The sequence below is a fragment of the Myotis davidii genome, unplaced genomic scaffold, assembly GCF_000327345.1.
Source record: "Myotis davidii unplaced genomic scaffold, ASM32734v1 scaffold75, whole genome shotgun sequence".
NCBI classification, from domain to species: Eukaryota; Metazoa; Chordata; class Mammalia; order Chiroptera; family Vespertilionidae; genus Myotis; species Myotis davidii.
This window is the reverse complement of record NW_006286977.1, coordinates 1193275-1201841: the sequence shown is the minus strand read 5'-3', so window position 1 is coordinate 1201841 and position 8567 is coordinate 1193275.

The window sequence follows — 8567 nt, the reverse complement described above, 5'->3', positions numbered from 1 at the left end:
CTGGTTTTATCTTTAAGGGCATGGCTGAGCTCAGACCATGGGGTATTAGCTGGCTTTGCGAAGCCCTTGGATCTCCTGGGGATCCAGAGGGGACCTGCTCTGTGGCCAGGGGCAGCTCCCACAGGGAAGCCAGCACCTGGAAAACAGTGGCTGCCACTCACAGGCCAGACCCTGGAAGGTGCAAGGGTGCTTTCTGGGTCGGGGTGAAATTCCCTGTTAGGGCCAAGGTTCCCCCATCAGGGGAGCGGGCACAGGCACCTGGGCTGCCGAGACTGCCCCGGAGCACTCACCCCCCACCCCATGGACCCCCTAATAGAACACTCTGCCCTCAGAGGTGAACCCAGGTCTGGCCTCGGTGGGCACGGAGCCTGCGCCTGTCTGTCTGAAGCCTGGGGAGGCCTCCGTCACCATTAAGACCAGAGGCCGGGAGCCCGAGGCCTGCTGACTCATGCAGCAGCTGCCTCCCCGTTCTGTGAAGTGGAGCTCAGAGCCGTTAGCCCAGAGGAGATGAAATTTACATTTTGAATTAAGTCGGATCATCAGACCCAGGAAGATTAAACGTCAGTTGGAGGGATCTGTGGGCTGCGGAGGCAGGGCTCAGCCAAGCATCCAGGCTGGTGCTTTCTTTTTATTTTTTTCACCGACTGCAGGCAAAGGGGATGGAGGGCACTGCCGCCAAGTCAGCCAGAGGTACAGGGGCCTGGAACGTTGAGACGCTCCTTCTCTCTTCAACTTGGGCAGAAGTCAACTCTGATCTGTCCGAGTCCCTCCGTCTTACTCTCCGCTAATGGCGGGTGTTTACTGAGCGCCCTGATGTGCCCGCACTTGGCTAAGCACTCGGGAGGAGTGAGCTCTCACCCCTTCTTTATCTCCCCGCCTCTCGGGGAGGGAGGCTGAGGGAGGAAGTAGACACAGTGGTGTTAACAGCTCAAGGTTCTGAGTTACGTTAGGAGTTTGGTTTGTCTTTTAGGTGTAGCATTCAGGAATCAGAGACCACCCCTCCCGCCCCTACACACATACACGCACATAATAAAGCTTTGAACCCTTCCCCATGGCCTGTGTGAGCGGCGGCATCTGGGGTTGTGCCGTGCACACCCCCAGCCACCCCGGCGGAGCCTGCACCTCCCAGTTGGAACAGGCCCACAGGCTGGGATGGAGACCCAATGGCAAGTGGAGTGTTTGCACTTTCCTGTGGCCACGAGTGTGTCTGACCCACGTCTACTGAGGTCTGTCCTTCCTGGAATGGGACAGCGCCTCGATGGCCTCCTGGTGGTACAGAGAGCCCTGTTCTCACTCAGCCCCCAACAGCTCCAGGGGAGGGTCTCCCTGCTTCATGGTGAGTTGACTCCCAGAAAGGGGTTAGAACTCGAGTGGCCTTGAGTTGACTGGATCCAGCAACCTTTGCGGCTGCTGTGGGAGAGGGACGCTCTGCAAGCAAAGGCTGCGCTCCCCGCCGGCCACACTTCCTTCCCCGGTGGCCGCTCTCCAAGCCCATCCGTCTTCCCAGTGAACAGCGGTTGGACGCCCTGGCTGCCCGGCATGCGGAGTTGGCCAAAGTGCTTAGAGGACCTGATCCTCTAATGAATGGGTCCCACAGGAGGCCCTGTCCCTTTCCCGGGGTCACTGAAACCTTCAAGCCTTGAGTTATCAGGAGCAATATTTCCTGCGGTGAGAACCCACAGGCTCCTGTGCTGGTCCTGGTCTGCCCCCCGCCCCCAGACTGTAATTCTGCCTGGTAGCTGGGTGCTTTACATCTTCCCTCCCTCCGTCCCTCCGTCCCTCCCTCCCTCCCTCCCTCCCTTCCCTCCCGCCCTCCCTTCCTTCCATTGATCCAGCCCTTTACCCTTCCATGTAGTTATCGATTCTTAGACCTTCCAACCATCCATGCCTCCACACACCTCCATCCACGTACACATCTATCCAGTGGACCATCCGACCGGCTCCCAGGTGCCCGTCTAATCTCTGTAGGCCCAGTCAGCCGTCAACTCAGCATCCACCGTCGGCCCACACCTCCATCTCCCACCAAGACCACACCGCTACCGAGCTGGGAGAGCCAGGGTTTGAAGGCTCTGGGCCTGGTTTCCCCACTATCCCCTGTGTCTCCAGGACAAAGTAATGGCTGGGCTGACGGAGCAGCAAAGCTGGGCGCTTCCAGAGGTGCGGACAGACTGCCTCAAAGGTTCAGAGGTCGGGCGGGGTCAGGATGGGGTGCAGGGCTCATTACATGGCCTTCCCTTTGGAAGCCAGAGCTAAAGGGCAAAGTGCAGGACCAGGGCCAGGGAGGGTCGAGGGCAGAGTGTGTTTGCGTTGGGTGGGGTTGGGGTGGGGTGGCGGGTTGATGCTGCGTAGATGGTAGAAGAGAGGGAGGTGTGGCTTGGTCAGAGTAAAGGGTGTGGAAGAGGGAAGAGGAGAGAGGGCCCCGCAGGCACAGTGAGGAGAAGCCAGGCCAGGTCACTCAGCGGGGGCCCCCTTCTGTTGGCACAGGGAGGTAGAAAGCTTGTTGGTGATGGAGGTACCCAGTGAGCGCAACTTCCACCCGGAGTAGACCCTGAAATTGTATGCTCTCCATTTTGGGGTGCTGGTTGGCACCATCCTTCTTAGCCTTGGGAGATGGGCCCAGAGCTGTCAGTGAGAAGAGGCCCAGCCCACCTGGCTGTCTCGGGGTCTCCACCGACGCTCACGGCCAGCGGGGACCTGGGGTCTCCCAGTCCACAGAACAGGCTGGCGTCAGGAGCTTGACTGGCTGCAGCTGGGAAGCCACCGCTCGCTCGCCGTGGTCCTTTCATAACGGCCATTGCTGATGGGCCGGGAATGAGGTGGTGGAGGAAACCAAACAGCTTCCCAGGGTCTTGCCTCCGGCAGGGGACAAATGGAGGCCTCTGTGGTTTCAGGCAGAAGTGCTAGCCTGCTGTTATGCTAAAAAGTTCAGCATCTGAAAAGTTCTGAGCTAATTTTCAGGGGAGAAATTAGATGAGAAGTGGCTTTTAAAACCCAGAGAATCTCGTGTTTAAAAACTTGGTTGCCAGGGAAACGCTTTCTCTGACACTTCTTCGACACCACATTACAAATTAAATCCCCTAAGTGAAGGGTAATGAAGGTAATAACTGGCCCTGCTGCAGGGAGGGAATGCAGCAGACAGTGAGGGGGAAGGCGCCCCAACTTCTGAGGGCACAGCCCCCTTCGCCCCGGGAGAGCGGGCCCATTGCTGCACGCGGGGGTCTTGAAAGCGCCTCCAGAGGAGAAGGGCAGCCAGCGAGCAGCTGCGCGCCGTGTTCAGTGAAAGGCCAAGCGAGTGACTGCTGAAAGGCAATCTTAAATGTCACGCTGCTACCCTGTTGGCTTTGAATAGGTGAAGAGCTCCGCGAGCCAGCTAATGAGCAGATTGCGCAGGCTGCAGTGTTCCGGCCCCCCGCGGCCGTGCTAATGTATGTGGTGCCAGGCAGAGCTGAAGCAATTGTTATCTGCCACCTTCGGGAGGGAAGCAATTTAACATTTAGTGTGTGGCCTCAGCCATCTATCTAGCCATCCATCTGCCCATTCATCTCTCTCCATCTGTTCATTCATCTAATTGTCCATAGGAACATCCATCCACCCATCATCTATGCACCCATTAATTTAATCATCTACCTATCCATCTATCTGTCTAGCTGTCCATCCCACTCTCTATCTGCCTAGCCACATGTGTGTGCATACCCACATGGGGATGGACGGACGGACGGACGGACGGATGGATGGATGGATGGATGGATGGATAAATGGGTAGGTGGCGTATAGATGGATAATGATGAACAAATGGATGGTGGGTGAGCACTGAGCTAGGTACCCATTCACTAATCCAACCATCCATCCTCTCATTCACCCATCCACCCAGTCAGCGGGTGAGCATTTACCGGACAGCATATGGTAACAGCAGCTCCCACTGGCCGCGTGCTTACAGTGCGCCAAGCCCTTTCCGGGCACCATCTCCTTAGTTCCTTCTCTCACCGCTGAAACTTGTCCCCATTCCGTAGGTCAGGCAGTGGAGGGGTTCTAACAGCTAACGCGGTGGGAGCTTGGGCTTCAGCCCTTGTCTCCACCCTGAGTGTAAATCCCCAGAGGGGGCCATGGGCTGGGGGTCATCCACCGCCAGGGTTTCAGCCCATGAGCAAAAGGCGAAGGAGGATGGGGACAGAGGGTGAGGAGGAAGTACCAGGAGGAAACCCACATCTGAGACTCCCGCGGCCAGCTGCCTGTGCTGACCTCCTGCACCGCCCGACAGGCACTCATGCATGCAGACCATTATTATTTCAATTAGCTGTTAAGTAATTAGCTCTAATTGATGAACATTCCCCCCACTTCCCCATATTTTTTGGTTATTTACATCCGCTTCTAACCAACAATTTTAGGTAATTACATGCCACTCACTCGTCTGTTTGCGCGTGTGCCATGTGCACACACACACACCCTCACACACACACACCCTCACACACACACACACTCACACACACACACACTCACTCCACTCACACACACACACACTCACACACACTCACACACACTCTCACACTCACACACTCCCCTTCCATGCAGCCCCTTCCCACGGGGTAAATGCTGCCAGCGTGGTCATGGGGCCGGTGCCAAGGTGAAAAGTCCATGGGTAGAGACTCAGCAGAGAGGCCAAGCCCCTGGGGAGCTCCATTCCCAGAAGCCGAGACTTTTCCCCTAGTGAGCTTTGGCCCCGGCCTCCGCCCCTTTCCAGGGAATGCCCAGCAGGCAAACTGATGCTCCAGGGGGGCCTCTGCCTCCCTCCTCACCTCATTCCCAGGCACCCTCTCCCCCCAGAGCCGGGCTGGTGGTGTGTGGACATCTCAGTCCCCCCGTTGCTGACATACAGGGGGTCTGAGCTTCATACTGAAGTCGGGGGGTGCTTGTTGAGCACTGTGCCTGCCCAGCCAATGTGCCAGCTGCAAGGGGCCCACCGTTCTCCTGTGGCAGAGGAGGCAGCTGAGGTTCAGAGCGGCGAGGTGGCTCCCCAGGTCAGACACCTCATTTCCACAGAGGAGGGTCTCCTTTTGAACCCTGATACCCGGGGCACACTCACAGGGTGAGGAGCAGCTAGAGCGCTGCAGTGGGCATGGGCGGGGCTGATAGCGGGGGCTTTGGGGTCAGACAGCCCCTCTGAGCTGTGTGACCTTGTGAGTGACCTTAGCTCTCTGGGCCTCAGCTGCCTCGTCTGCACAAGGGAATGGTAACAGCGTGGCACCCAGGGAGAGCTCTGGTAACTGTGATCTTGCGCCCTGAGCTGGCAGGGCAGGGCAGGGCAGACTGTCCGAGAGGGAACCCTACGGTAGCCGCTGGGCCTGGGCCGGGGCTGCAGTGTCAGAGGGGCTGAAGCCCCACTACCTTGGAGCCAGCCGTGACCCTGTGTCCGGCTGATGGGGTGCAGGAGCTGCGTGACTTGCCGCAGTCCCTGAGGGCTAAGGGGCAGAGTGGGGTTCGAGCCTCAGTGTGTCGGAGCCCAGCCACCTGCTGACCCCGATGGAGCCGGGCACAGGTTTCTCCAGACGCTGCTGCAGATGCTGCCGCTGTCCTACTGATTGGCGAGGGTCTGACCACCCAGGCCCATCGGCTGAGTGCTCTCCCCGAGGCAGGCGCTGGGGGGCTTGCGGGAAGCCAGCCATGGCTCCGGCTTGGGGCAGTCGATTTGCATCCGGGGGCCCCCTGGCCAGGGCGGGTGCTGCCAACACTGTGGAGCTGCTTCCTGAGCCCAGAGCCAAGCCTGTGACATTTGTCCTGCCTGGATAAAAACCCTCCCATCTGCTCCCCACTGGCCCACCAGGTGCCGGGCACCCCTCCTCGCGTCCCCCCACAAGCCCTGGAGGGCGTGGCTGCTTTCATTCCGGCTGTGTCTGAGCACGCGGGGGTCTTGACTGTGAGCGCCCCTCGTCTCCGGGTGTCTCAGGAGCCAGACCCCCGCGTTCACTGGGGCTCCCCGGCCTCCCAGCCTCAGCCCTCCCCCTCCCCCCCCCCCAGCTAGCACACCAGGTGGTCTGCGGTCTCACTGACAGGGAGACTGAGGCTGAGCGTGGGGCAGGGGCTGAGCTGAGCTCCCCTTCCTCTGCAGACAGCCTGTGAGTCATCCAAGGTCGCCTGGGCTCCGGCTGCGGCGTTTTGACTGCTGGTCAGGTCCGCCTCGTCACGACGCGCCGCGGGGAGGGCGGGCGCGGGGGCGGGGGCCTCTTTAATTCATGAGTTACTGGCAGAAGCACAATCTCGGGGGAAGATTGATGACCGGCTGCAGGTATTGGTGGGCGGATTCATAAAGCTGTCGGCAGCCGGCCGTAAATCAGATGAATATTCAAGATTCCGCCTTGGGAGCAATTCTCAGGCTCTGGCAATAACAAGATGGATTGGACGCAGGAAGCAGGCACCGTGGCCTCAGGAGCCCCAGCCCCCGGAAGCTGGCTTTTTCCACTTGCACAGAACTCCTGCTTTTGCCTGGGAAACTTGGGCAGCTGCAAAGAGAGAGGAGGGGAAAGGAGGGTGTGGACCCAGGCCCCTGCAGACCCCATCTTACAGACAGTCTTTGTGGAGGCATGAGTGACATGCAGTGACGCATGCAGGTCTCAGGTAGAAAGTGGGGTGCCCACGGCCGCCGGGTCGGGTCCAGTCCTGCCCGACTGGGAGGAGGCTGCTGTGACCCTGGACCGGCTTCCTGGCCTGTCTCCTGGATAAATACCCGGTGGAACAGGTTCGGATATGTGGGTGCCCACTGCACACAGGAGACAGCGCAGGTCCCCCCGCGTGCGGCCTCAGGCCTGTGTGGCCCCACCCAAGACACCTCTGTCACGGTCCCACCTGCTGACCAGGCTCCCGCCTACTGGTGGGTCAGGCCCCACCCCAAGGCATTTGCACTGGCTTCTGCTCCTGCCTGGAGGGGGGTAGAGATGAGGGCTCCCCACCTCCCTGGAGATGGCTGTTTCCTCTTCCCTCACCCCTGTCCTCTGTAGCTGTCCCCTCCTGGGGCCCCACGGGCTCACCCAAGGGAGACCCTGAGGATGCAAAGGCTGCAGGAGACCCCTCTGCCCTCCCCCCTTCGAGTCCCACCCGTCAGCAGATGTGGGTCCCCAGGAGGAGTCATCACTGCCTTTGCAGCAGGGAGCTTGCTTGCTAGGGTTAGGTACTGGGTGCGGTCACCGCTGGTGGTCCCACCGGGAACCTCCTCTGACAGGCCAGGAGGTCACTGACCACCCACAGCCCCCTAGTCTCTGCCTGTGGGACCAGCCTTTCCTGGGGGAGCCCTGAGCGGTCTGGCGTCCCGCCTGGTAAGGGAGCACTGTGCTGGCCGCAGGCAGAGGGAGGCCCAGGGACTCCTCCCTTTTGGGGTCCACAGCCTCCCAATGGGGCCCTCCCTTTGGGAAGGTTGTTCCCCCACTCCCCCTCCCACAGGTGAGTTCTCTCCTCACCTCTGTGGCTTCACGGGTGCCAGCCAGCACCACGGGCACGTGTCCCATGGGGTTGGGAGCCTTCAGAAGTCAATGCACAAGACACCCCCCACCCCTGGGTCTCCCCATCCTGGTACAAGGCTGGGCCCCAAGATTCATCAACCTCCCTGAAGTCAGAGCCCCCAGGGTGGGGAAGCCCAAAGCGACCTCTGTCCACAGGAACTGCACCCACTGCCCCCCATTCTCTCCTGGGGGGTGTGGACAGAGGACGAAGTCCCCTAATCCTGGCCCCTGTCCGCAGCGCTGAGAGGACTCACAGCCCTGGTCCTGGGAGAGGGGAACTGGCCCCGGTATCTGTCAGCCGGTCCGCCAGGGGCCTAATTTCCTTTTACAGATATTGGTGCCATCCATCAACCCCTCAAATCAACCCCAAAAGGCAGCCGCCCCCGGTGCCCCCTGTTGAGTTAAAAGTTCCTTGTCCCAGATTCCAAAGCCCAAGGAAGAGCCTTAGCAGCCCGGGCACCGTGTGGGAGCCGCCGAGCGCGCCACGGAAAAGCGGGAGGCTGGCGATTGGGCGGCCTGTGCTGCAGCGCCGAGTCCCCGAACGCCTGGAAAACAGCGTAATGTATTCCTGCCTGCAGCCCCGAGCAAAAGCTCATTTCGTGTCTTGTGTTTCCATTTCCTGAGGATTAATAAGTGTGGAGGGGGACTTGGGCTTCATGCCGAATATTTATTTAGTCAATATACACATCAATTTAGCAAATTAGAGCTTGCAAGCCATTCCTAAGCAAAGCTGTAAAAATAATAGCTGTAGTTTAAACTTGTAATGGACTTGGTGTGGGGGGCGGCAGCTACGTGCCGGCACTTCGTAAGCATGAAGTTTTGTTGTCCTAAAACTTCGCCGAGCGTCTGAGTCACTGTGGGCGTCTGCGACAAGAGCAGGCATCTACCCCGCACCTTCAGGGTCCATGGGAGGGGTCTGGGCTGGGGACTCTGGGAGCCCTTGGAGGAGTTGAAGAGTGGGCTTTGGGGCAGGTGACCGTGTGGAGCCCAGGCCCCCGAGCCTTCCGGCTGCGTGGGGCACAGGGCAGGCTACTTGGCCGTGGCAGTGCTGACCTTTGGGGCTGGCTGATGCTCTGATGG